The 8,716-nt window shown below is 34.0% G+C and overlaps 1 long non-coding RNA gene across 1 annotated transcript; it reads right to left on the bottom strand.

Moving 5' to 3' along the window:
• Nucleotides 1–221: 221 nt before the first annotated feature.
• Nucleotides 222–8,420, bottom strand: LOC130014432 (uncharacterized). Its single transcript, XR_008789430.1, has 10 exons — nucleotides 8,220–8,420; nucleotides 4,967–5,065; nucleotides 3,178–3,249; nucleotides 2,874–2,924; nucleotides 2,403–2,453; nucleotides 2,104–2,166; nucleotides 1,769–1,858; nucleotides 1,316–1,375; nucleotides 675–705; nucleotides 222–499 (listed from the first exon to the last, which is right to left on the bottom strand). It is a non-coding gene; the product is annotated as an uncharacterized LOC130014432 (long non-coding RNA).
• Between the last annotated feature and the right edge of the window lie 296 nt (nucleotides 8,421–8,716).

The raw sequence follows: 8,716 nt of genomic DNA, 5'->3' as shown, positions 1-8,716 counted from the left end.
AATGGCCATTTTTAGATTAATTTAATGGGCGTCGACATCTTGTTTTAGGGCTATTTATCTCTATTTATGAATCGGTATAAAGCGGTGTACAATGGGTGACATTTTGCCCGGGCAGCTGCTGTTTTGACCACTCATCGCCGAATTAAGGTTAGAAAATTACGGAGGATAACATGGATGGCTGACAAACAAAGTAACACGCGGTAAACAAAATTAACAACAAAGAAAGAACAAACTATTTAATTTTCAACATGGGTTACATTTTAAAATCTTGGTTTATCAGGTTTTTATGAAGAAATACAGATGGATATATTGAAGTTATTGGTTTAGATGAATATATTGTTGGTTTCGAATTATAATTTATAAAGAAAGAACTAAATAGCATTTATTTATTTTAAAGAAGTGGTTAAATATGACAATTTATTTTATTGAATCTAATAATAGTTGCTCGCTAACATAAACTAGTTTGGTTACATCTCACAATATGGTTCCCCACATTTAGCTGAAAAATATAAAACATTGTTTATATATTATCAATAAACAAGTCATTATTGGGTGAATATATTACAATAATAGTTTATTATATTAAATCTTATATCAGTAATTAAATATGACAATTTATTTTATTGATTCTAATAATAGTTCACTTTGCAGTGGGTATAGTATAACATACTTACAAACGACAAAATGGTTCTCCACATTTAACACCTGAAAAATACAAAACATGGTTTATATATTATTAATAAACAAGTCAGAAAATGAATTTATATTAGAATATAAGATTCATGGGAAAGGCAATATGTTTGTTATACAATATAAAAGTTAAACAAGTAAATTAATTATTTTAATGTATAGAAATGGGTGATTGACCACACTATCTTGGTAAGATGACCGAATAATCCCTGCATTGACCAGACAGTTTATGTATGAGTTTACTCACAAACATGACATGTTATTACGTCATTTTGTCCAAGCGTAAGCCTCTCTGGTTTGAGTTTACTAGATGTAAAAAAAGATAAGATGTTGTCTATATTTCCAACATCTCTGCCATTCTGGATCCTATCCAAATATTTATATTGTGGATCATGCCCCCGCTATGATTTGTACCAAGTAAATTATAAAAATACAATGTAAACCTATAGTATACCATGGTAGATAATTAAGTGAATATATTTATAAAGTCATAACTTGTTGTTTGTTGTCATGACGAGGGGTGATTGAATCTGTTATATTATTCAAATAAAGAGGTTAAACATGTTTATATATACAAATCAGGTAATATTGATAGGTGATTATAAATAGAATAGTGATTATTTACCTGCACAGGTTCCACCAACACACGGCCTACCGGCACACTCACTGTCTTCAGAACACAGTACTATAAAAATAAATAATATATTATTACATACAACAATATCTAACTATCTATCAACACGTAGGTGAAGTTCAGATGGTGTGTGTGTGTGTGGGGGGGGGGGGGATTGGGGGTCCCTCAACACTATTAGGACTAACACTGTAGGCTTTATTCCAACTAGATGTTTATTACAAGTTGAAGATTAGACAGATGATGGAAGCAATAACTACTTGCATAGTCTTATAATATACAGCATGTCCGTTAGAACACTCAGCCACCCCCCACCCCTCTATATGAGACTGGCCTGTACATTATGAGCACATCACCGACAGTTGTATAAATTACATTTCTAGAAATACTATCTATTCATACATCGGGTTTGTATGAATGACTGTCTATAATATAAATCATATTTACCGAAACAAGCACCACCTGAACAAGTGCCATTTAAAATACCAAAAATATTGCACCCATCACCATCACTCAGCCCACCACAGGGAAATGTAACTATAATAAATATAATTTACAATATAGAATTGTGTTTAAGATTACTTTCATAAAATAAAAGTAATATTATCAGGTTGACAAAGTAAAAAATCTAACAAATTATTCAAAATAAGATAGTGTTACCAGGTGTTCCTCTTGTTAAGGCATTAGGTATATCCTGCTAAGTACAGACAAATGATCAAGTAGAACAGCATTAATTATAGAAATAGACTTGTTTTAATAACATTTATCTATATTATACTTACGCCTACACCCGCCATTTAAACATTTAGTAGCAGAACGACAGAATCCTTCCCCACACGGTACTCCTGAAATATTTGAACTTTTAGAATGCTGGACGCTATTACAATAGGTGTCTGATTTATTTATAGTTTCTCTCACCTAGTCCAAAACATGAATATATCTATGGGTTGTAACACAGAGATTAAATAATCAGTGTATATCATCATTCATTTGATCATATATATATATATATAACCACTTCAAGTAATATATGATTGTAGCTCAACTAGATATTATAAAGTTAGTAAAATAAATAACATACCCAGAGGAACACAGTTAATAAGTACGTCATCTATAGTACCACAATTTTCATCTGAAATTATACATATATATAATAGAGTTTATAAATAGAACTCCATATTAACATATTGTGACACATCGGTTAACCATTTGTGGGTGCTGCCTGTGTCTTACAGGAGTTCATGGATTGTGTTGAAACTGATGTGATCAACATGATATTAAAGATGGGCATCCCCTGTTTTCAGAATGTTTCCTGAAATTGTTATGCAATTAATGAAGTCGTTGTTTTTGATAATTGTGAACTCGGGAAGTTTTACAGTTCAATAGTTCAATAGTCTTGCAAATGTTTTGACAGTAATGAATTTTAGAAATCAGTATTCTTTAGGTTTGATAAAAGTATTACCGAGACGGTTTCAATAATGTTATTATAACAGGTGATCATTTGAACTAAAGTCGAAATTTCAACTGTTTATAAAGTAGAGGGTAATTTTACCTCTGACAACACAAATACCATTAAAACACACTTCACCACAGTCACCACAATCTGAATATAAACAAATTGCAGGTTAGAAGATTGACAGATTAACATGTTTTAGTCGAGCAAAAATTATTAACGATATATGTCTTTAACTATTTAGCCGTTTCAAAAATGATTAATGTGAAATATGACAAAGCAATCGAAAGAATATGTCTAGTTAATTTGTAGATTAATCCACAGATTATATGATCATAGTTATTTGAGTGGATAATAACTGGATTGGTAATAAATATAGCTGATAGAAGACTAGGTATCTTACCATCGGTGACACATCTATTTACGGTACAATTTCCTCCTCTATTACTACACTCGGCCACGTTACATACTCTCACTGTAAAATAATTATAATATTGATAATATCGTAAATAAACACTTATTTAGATATGTGATATACTCAGCCAAATTAAAAACTTGACACTCAGGATTTTTGGGACTAGATTTTTAATATTTGGTTTAAGGCAACTATTTTAGTGTTATGTTGCGCACAGACAACCTTGACATCAACAGAAAGCAAGAATACGTCTCGCCGAAAGTCCTTGACATTGATAACGTTCGTGATGTCACAGTACCCCCCAAAATGAAATTCACAGACTTGGAGAACAATCGGAATAAAGTGTTTAGTAACGGTTGTGGCTTCCTCTAGCGTCTCGTACTGCCACACAACGTCTTCTCATGTATCTCAGAACATTAGTAAACACTACCCGAGGAAGACGTCACCACTGCTCAGCAAGAGCATGTTGAAGGTCCTGCAACGTAAGTGGTGAATTCACTTGCTGACGAACACGTCGACCCAGTTCGTCCCAGATGTGTTCAATAGGATTAAGGTCGGGGCTAAGCGACGGCCAATCCAGGACTTGGACACCGGCATTTCTTAAAAAATTATGGGTAGCAATTGCTGTATGGGGTCGAGCATTGTCTTGTTGAAACGTTAGTCTAGGCCCATGTCTCTGCATAAACGGAAGAAGAACAGGTTGCAAAATCTGATCCCTGTACTGGACAGGATTTAAGTTCCCTTGGACAACAACAAGAGGAGAACGTCCATGTGCACAAAAAGAACCCCAAACCATGACGCTGCCGCCTCCAAATCGGTCAACTTCTCTGACGCATACTTGAGCGTAACGTTCACCTCGTCTGCGGTACACTCGGGCCCTGACATCGGCAAATCTCAAAGCGAATCGAGATTCGTCATTTAAGACAACCGAATTCCAATGTCTTTGAGTAAATCTTATGTGTCTTGTGGCCAACACAAGTCGGTTACGACGATGAAGAGGTGTCAATATTGGTCCATTATAGGGCCACCGAGCTCGAAGACCAGCAGCCTGAAAGCGATTTCGAACCGTTTGTGCAGTTACCCTTCCACCAAACATCTCTCTACTTGTGGAGGTTGCAGTGACAAATCTGTTTCTAAGATGACGTAATCGTATTGCTTGATCTTCCTGGAGTGACGTCACACGTGGCGCTCCCGCCCTTGGGCGGTCGGCAATAGTTCCAGTTTGAAGCACTCTCATTCTAAGATTAATTATTGTCTGGCGTGAACAATTAAAGGCTCTTGCAACATTGACCACAAACTAACCAGCATAGAGCCTACCTATAGCACGTAGACGTTCAACATTTTTTAAAGGCGCGGCATTTTCTAAAAAAGATGAAAATAACAATTTTAATTTGTTTTTCCAGTTCAAGTTACGTGTGCGTGTTCAGTTTAAGCAAACTTGCATCGATTGACCTCACGAGTTTGTGTTTGCACGTGTTTTTCAGGTTTTTCATCTTTATATGCTCAAAAGTCACGTGATCCACTGACTTTACAATTTTATCAAATTAAAGGCTTCTTACTACTTACTATCGTTAGAAACACTTTAAAATTTATTTGACTTACCAGAAAAAAAAATTGTTGAAATTCATCAGTGTCAAGTTTTTAATTTGGCTGAGTATATATTCCCGATTAAAGAAATCATTGCACCTTGGGCAATATGTGAGGTCTGCCATTCGTGCTCATCACCACATCTGATCAGGTAAAGTATTATAAAGACAAATATCACAAGAATACTTACAGCTACAATCAGCTCCACCAAAACCAAAGGTACAATTACAAACACCGTGACCTACACAGTTTCCCCCGTTCATGCAGGTAACACCATCGCATGGATCTACTGAAAACCACAGTAATATTTACACATTAAAGTTATGATGCATTATTTGCATTTTGTGGAGAATATAATCAAATTTTTCACGACTTAATATACGCTAAATATTGACTTAGATTAATTATTTAACATTTAATTAAGAAATAAAAATAACGCTAAATAATCTCCCTGCTTGAATTGAAAACAGACCCATCAATTTGGTTCACGGACAAATAATGATGTTGAACCATTATAAGGCTGAACATATTGGGGTTTACAATGGATTCTATTGAGCTAAAATCATGGAGAGAAACCAGAAACGGCCATTATGTGAAAGACAAGACAACCATGCGAAATGCTATAAATAAATTAGCCATTCAAGTTTCACAATACTGTAGTTTACAATGAGATTCTATGGCGCTAAAATCACGCATGGAACCTTAAATATAAAGGGCCGTGTGGCTCTATTCATTGGAACCATAAAAGAAACGAAAATGGGTCCAAAAGTACATATTAATATATTATAAACTTATATAAAGTGGTTTACAATCAATTTTTATACTGCAAACTAAACGGCAGTCGTTTATGCCTGCTTAGTCAATTCTACACGTTTTTTATTTTGTCATCAATAATTACCTCCGGATTTTCTCCTTGGATATGAAGGTCTACAAATGGCGGCCGAAACCATAGAGTACACGACTCGTGTACTGTTTTTAATTTGTTCACTGTATATTATATATCAGGATCCAATATTTTCACGGTAAGATAAACACCAATATTGATTAAAATTGACTAATATATTAAATTCTATTTTGTGTTTTTAATGGATGATTTTGAGTTAGAGGTTTAGTCTCTTTAAATACAAAAACGTTTAGATAAAAAAAATAATATTCTAATTGATTGAATTTAACTCAAACAAGGATTGGTATATCAAATATATATTATAAATATAATGGTGGTTTTAATCTCGGGGATAAAATCTTGTTTGTTTCAATAGGAATGTTGTAAAAACAAATTCATAACATATTTCACTGCCCAACCATTAAATTTATTGCAAAGCTAACTAACCAATTACGTAACATCCACTCCCGCACTACATGTAATTCATTTTATATCTAATTTCAAACGTTTCGTAAATATTTAACGAGTCGCTAAACATGTAATATGTAAAACTTGATTTTATGAAATAATAAACTATTAACGTATCTCTAGTCAAGGGAATATATGTTTAATCATGTTAATAACAATTAACCGTTTGGGTTGTACTATTTACTACTATCCAGATGGACCTGCTATAGACTAAGAGACTTGTATTGTGAGTTATATATAGACAATTTTTCCCTTATTTGTTTTCTTCCCTTTTCCGCATTTTTTGTTTCACTTTTTGCTCTAGAAATGGAGAAAAGGGGTCAAATTTGCAATTTCATAGCAGTTTGGGGTAATACAGATGATATTATAGCGGAGGAATGGGGATGTAAAGTATCTTCTTGCAGAGCAATCACTGGGGTAGCACGATTTACCCAAACTACCCAAATTCACCATTATTTCAAATTATAAGAAAATAATTTATATCGATATTTGATAATTGTCATTTTTAATTTAAAATCGTAACGCTTATGTGTCAACATTCCCCCTCAAAAGTTTTGATGTTGTAACCAAAGGACATAACTCGTGTATTGCACGAAATATCTTGCCTGGAAACGTTACAATTTCAAATTAAAAATGTCGATTTGGCTTTAAGAACAGTATAATTGTTATTATAAATAATTATTGTATTAGTTCAAATAACGGTGGATTTGGGTAGATTTGGGTGGTTTGGGTAAATCGTTATACAGCAATCATTGTCAACGTGACATTTTGAACACAGTGAAAATCAAATCCTAGCAAATAATCTAAACAATAGCGATCTTCGGAAAAGATGGCGATGACGTCACGCGACTTGATACTTCCAGCGGTACGGATTTTGGTACGGGCCTATATTACGTTGGATAATATTTCTATTTCTAAGCAAAAACATTTGAATAAAATGCTTCGTCAATTGTGTGCTATAGGTTCTCGAGAAGAAGAAACATATTAACAATCACATGCTCTTAAATTTTTCTATCTTCGAAACTTAAAAGGAAGGGCGAAAATGTGCTCGTTCATCATGTTGCAATTTGTAGCAGACATTTTATTGATGGTGACAACGATATTTGCCAACAATAATTCCACAATTAGTAAACGGAGACGTTATTTGGCCAATATCGACATAAAACGATTACATTTCGGACAATTTAAAGTGCCAGAAACAAACTCGTCAGTGTCGTCGGCGAAAGTCCGACTAAAAAGATATTAATTCTAAAATATTTCATTGATATTACAACAAGACTCTATTGATCAAGTAGTCTACTTTGACTTTTCAATACGTTCATGTTCGATTTCAGTTTTATTTTCGCAGTCGTTATTTCAACAATTTTTTAGATTTTATAATGAGTGATTTCTTAGCAGAACTATTAATACTTTTCCATGTTTATTATCAATTATTTATCTTAAAGTACTGAATGACAAATCCGTGAGCTCCTTTTCTTTTCTCGCTTCTAATTCTTTTTCCTATATATTTATGCAATCTATACATAAAAATAACTGATGGATTAATCGTTTGCATGCCTTTTTAATATCATCTTTTAAGTTCCGAAGATAGATAAATTTAACACCTTGTAAATGTTTATGGTTTTTTTTCTTCACACGATTGACGAACCATTTTAATCAAATTTCTTTGAATAGAAATAGAAATATTATCACACGTAATGTAGGCCTGTACCGCTGAAAGATCCCCGGATTATGTGTGCGTCATGATGTTACGCCATCTTTTACTAAGAAGGCCATTAACGTCTACAAAATTATGATGAAGAGACTGCTAAATGTGGTCCCTGTGTACCTATAAAGATTGGAACCAACGGAATATTGAGCAAGAAGCTACAGCCTGTGATGTTACAGCCATTTAACATTGAAGTCCGAGTCCTTATAATCTATCATAACCGGAATGGGTTGCCTCCCACCGGACAAACATGGTTAAAATTAGTTTGAAAATAGAAATATCCAAACATGGCCAAATATGTGCGGTGCATCTGTATCAGTTTTGATTTATCGCTAATTATAAATATGTTTTGAAAGAAAATCGAGCGCAAATAGTAATATTTACCTGGACAGCAACGGCACAAATGAGACTGGTCAATTCTATCACACGGTATAGTATTCAGGTTAACTGCGGGCCTCTGTGAACACGACTTTTTGCTGTTTGCAGTACAGGCCATAAAGACAAAAGCTACCACGACATTGAGTATCAAAGCATACATGGTTAATTAATTCAACTTGAAGTTAAACACATCTGTTGGATACTCTGAGGTTTCTTTTATAGGCAGGCGGGTGGCAACAGCGATCGATTTTATGAGAAATAGCACGATATCTGGTGAACACGAAAACACGTGACCTCCATGGTCAACTCCCACTGGGAGGAGTCAAGTAATATTATTGGTTTAGAGAAATATCTTACATAGTTGACTATTGATTACGACGCACCTTAATCAATAGTCATCCATACTCGATACTTCCACTGGGAGGAGTCAAGTAATATTATTAGAGAAATATACTACATAGTTGACTATTGATTACGGCGCACCTTCATCAATATTCGTCAAT

The sequence above is a fragment of the Patella vulgata genome, chromosome 1 (genome assembly GCF_932274485.2).
Source record: "Patella vulgata chromosome 1, xgPatVulg1.2, whole genome shotgun sequence".
NCBI classification, from domain to species: Eukaryota; Metazoa; Mollusca; class Gastropoda; family Patellidae; genus Patella; species Patella vulgata.
Note: the sequence above shows the minus strand (reverse complement) of the source record. Positions and strands in the feature narration are given on the sequence as shown.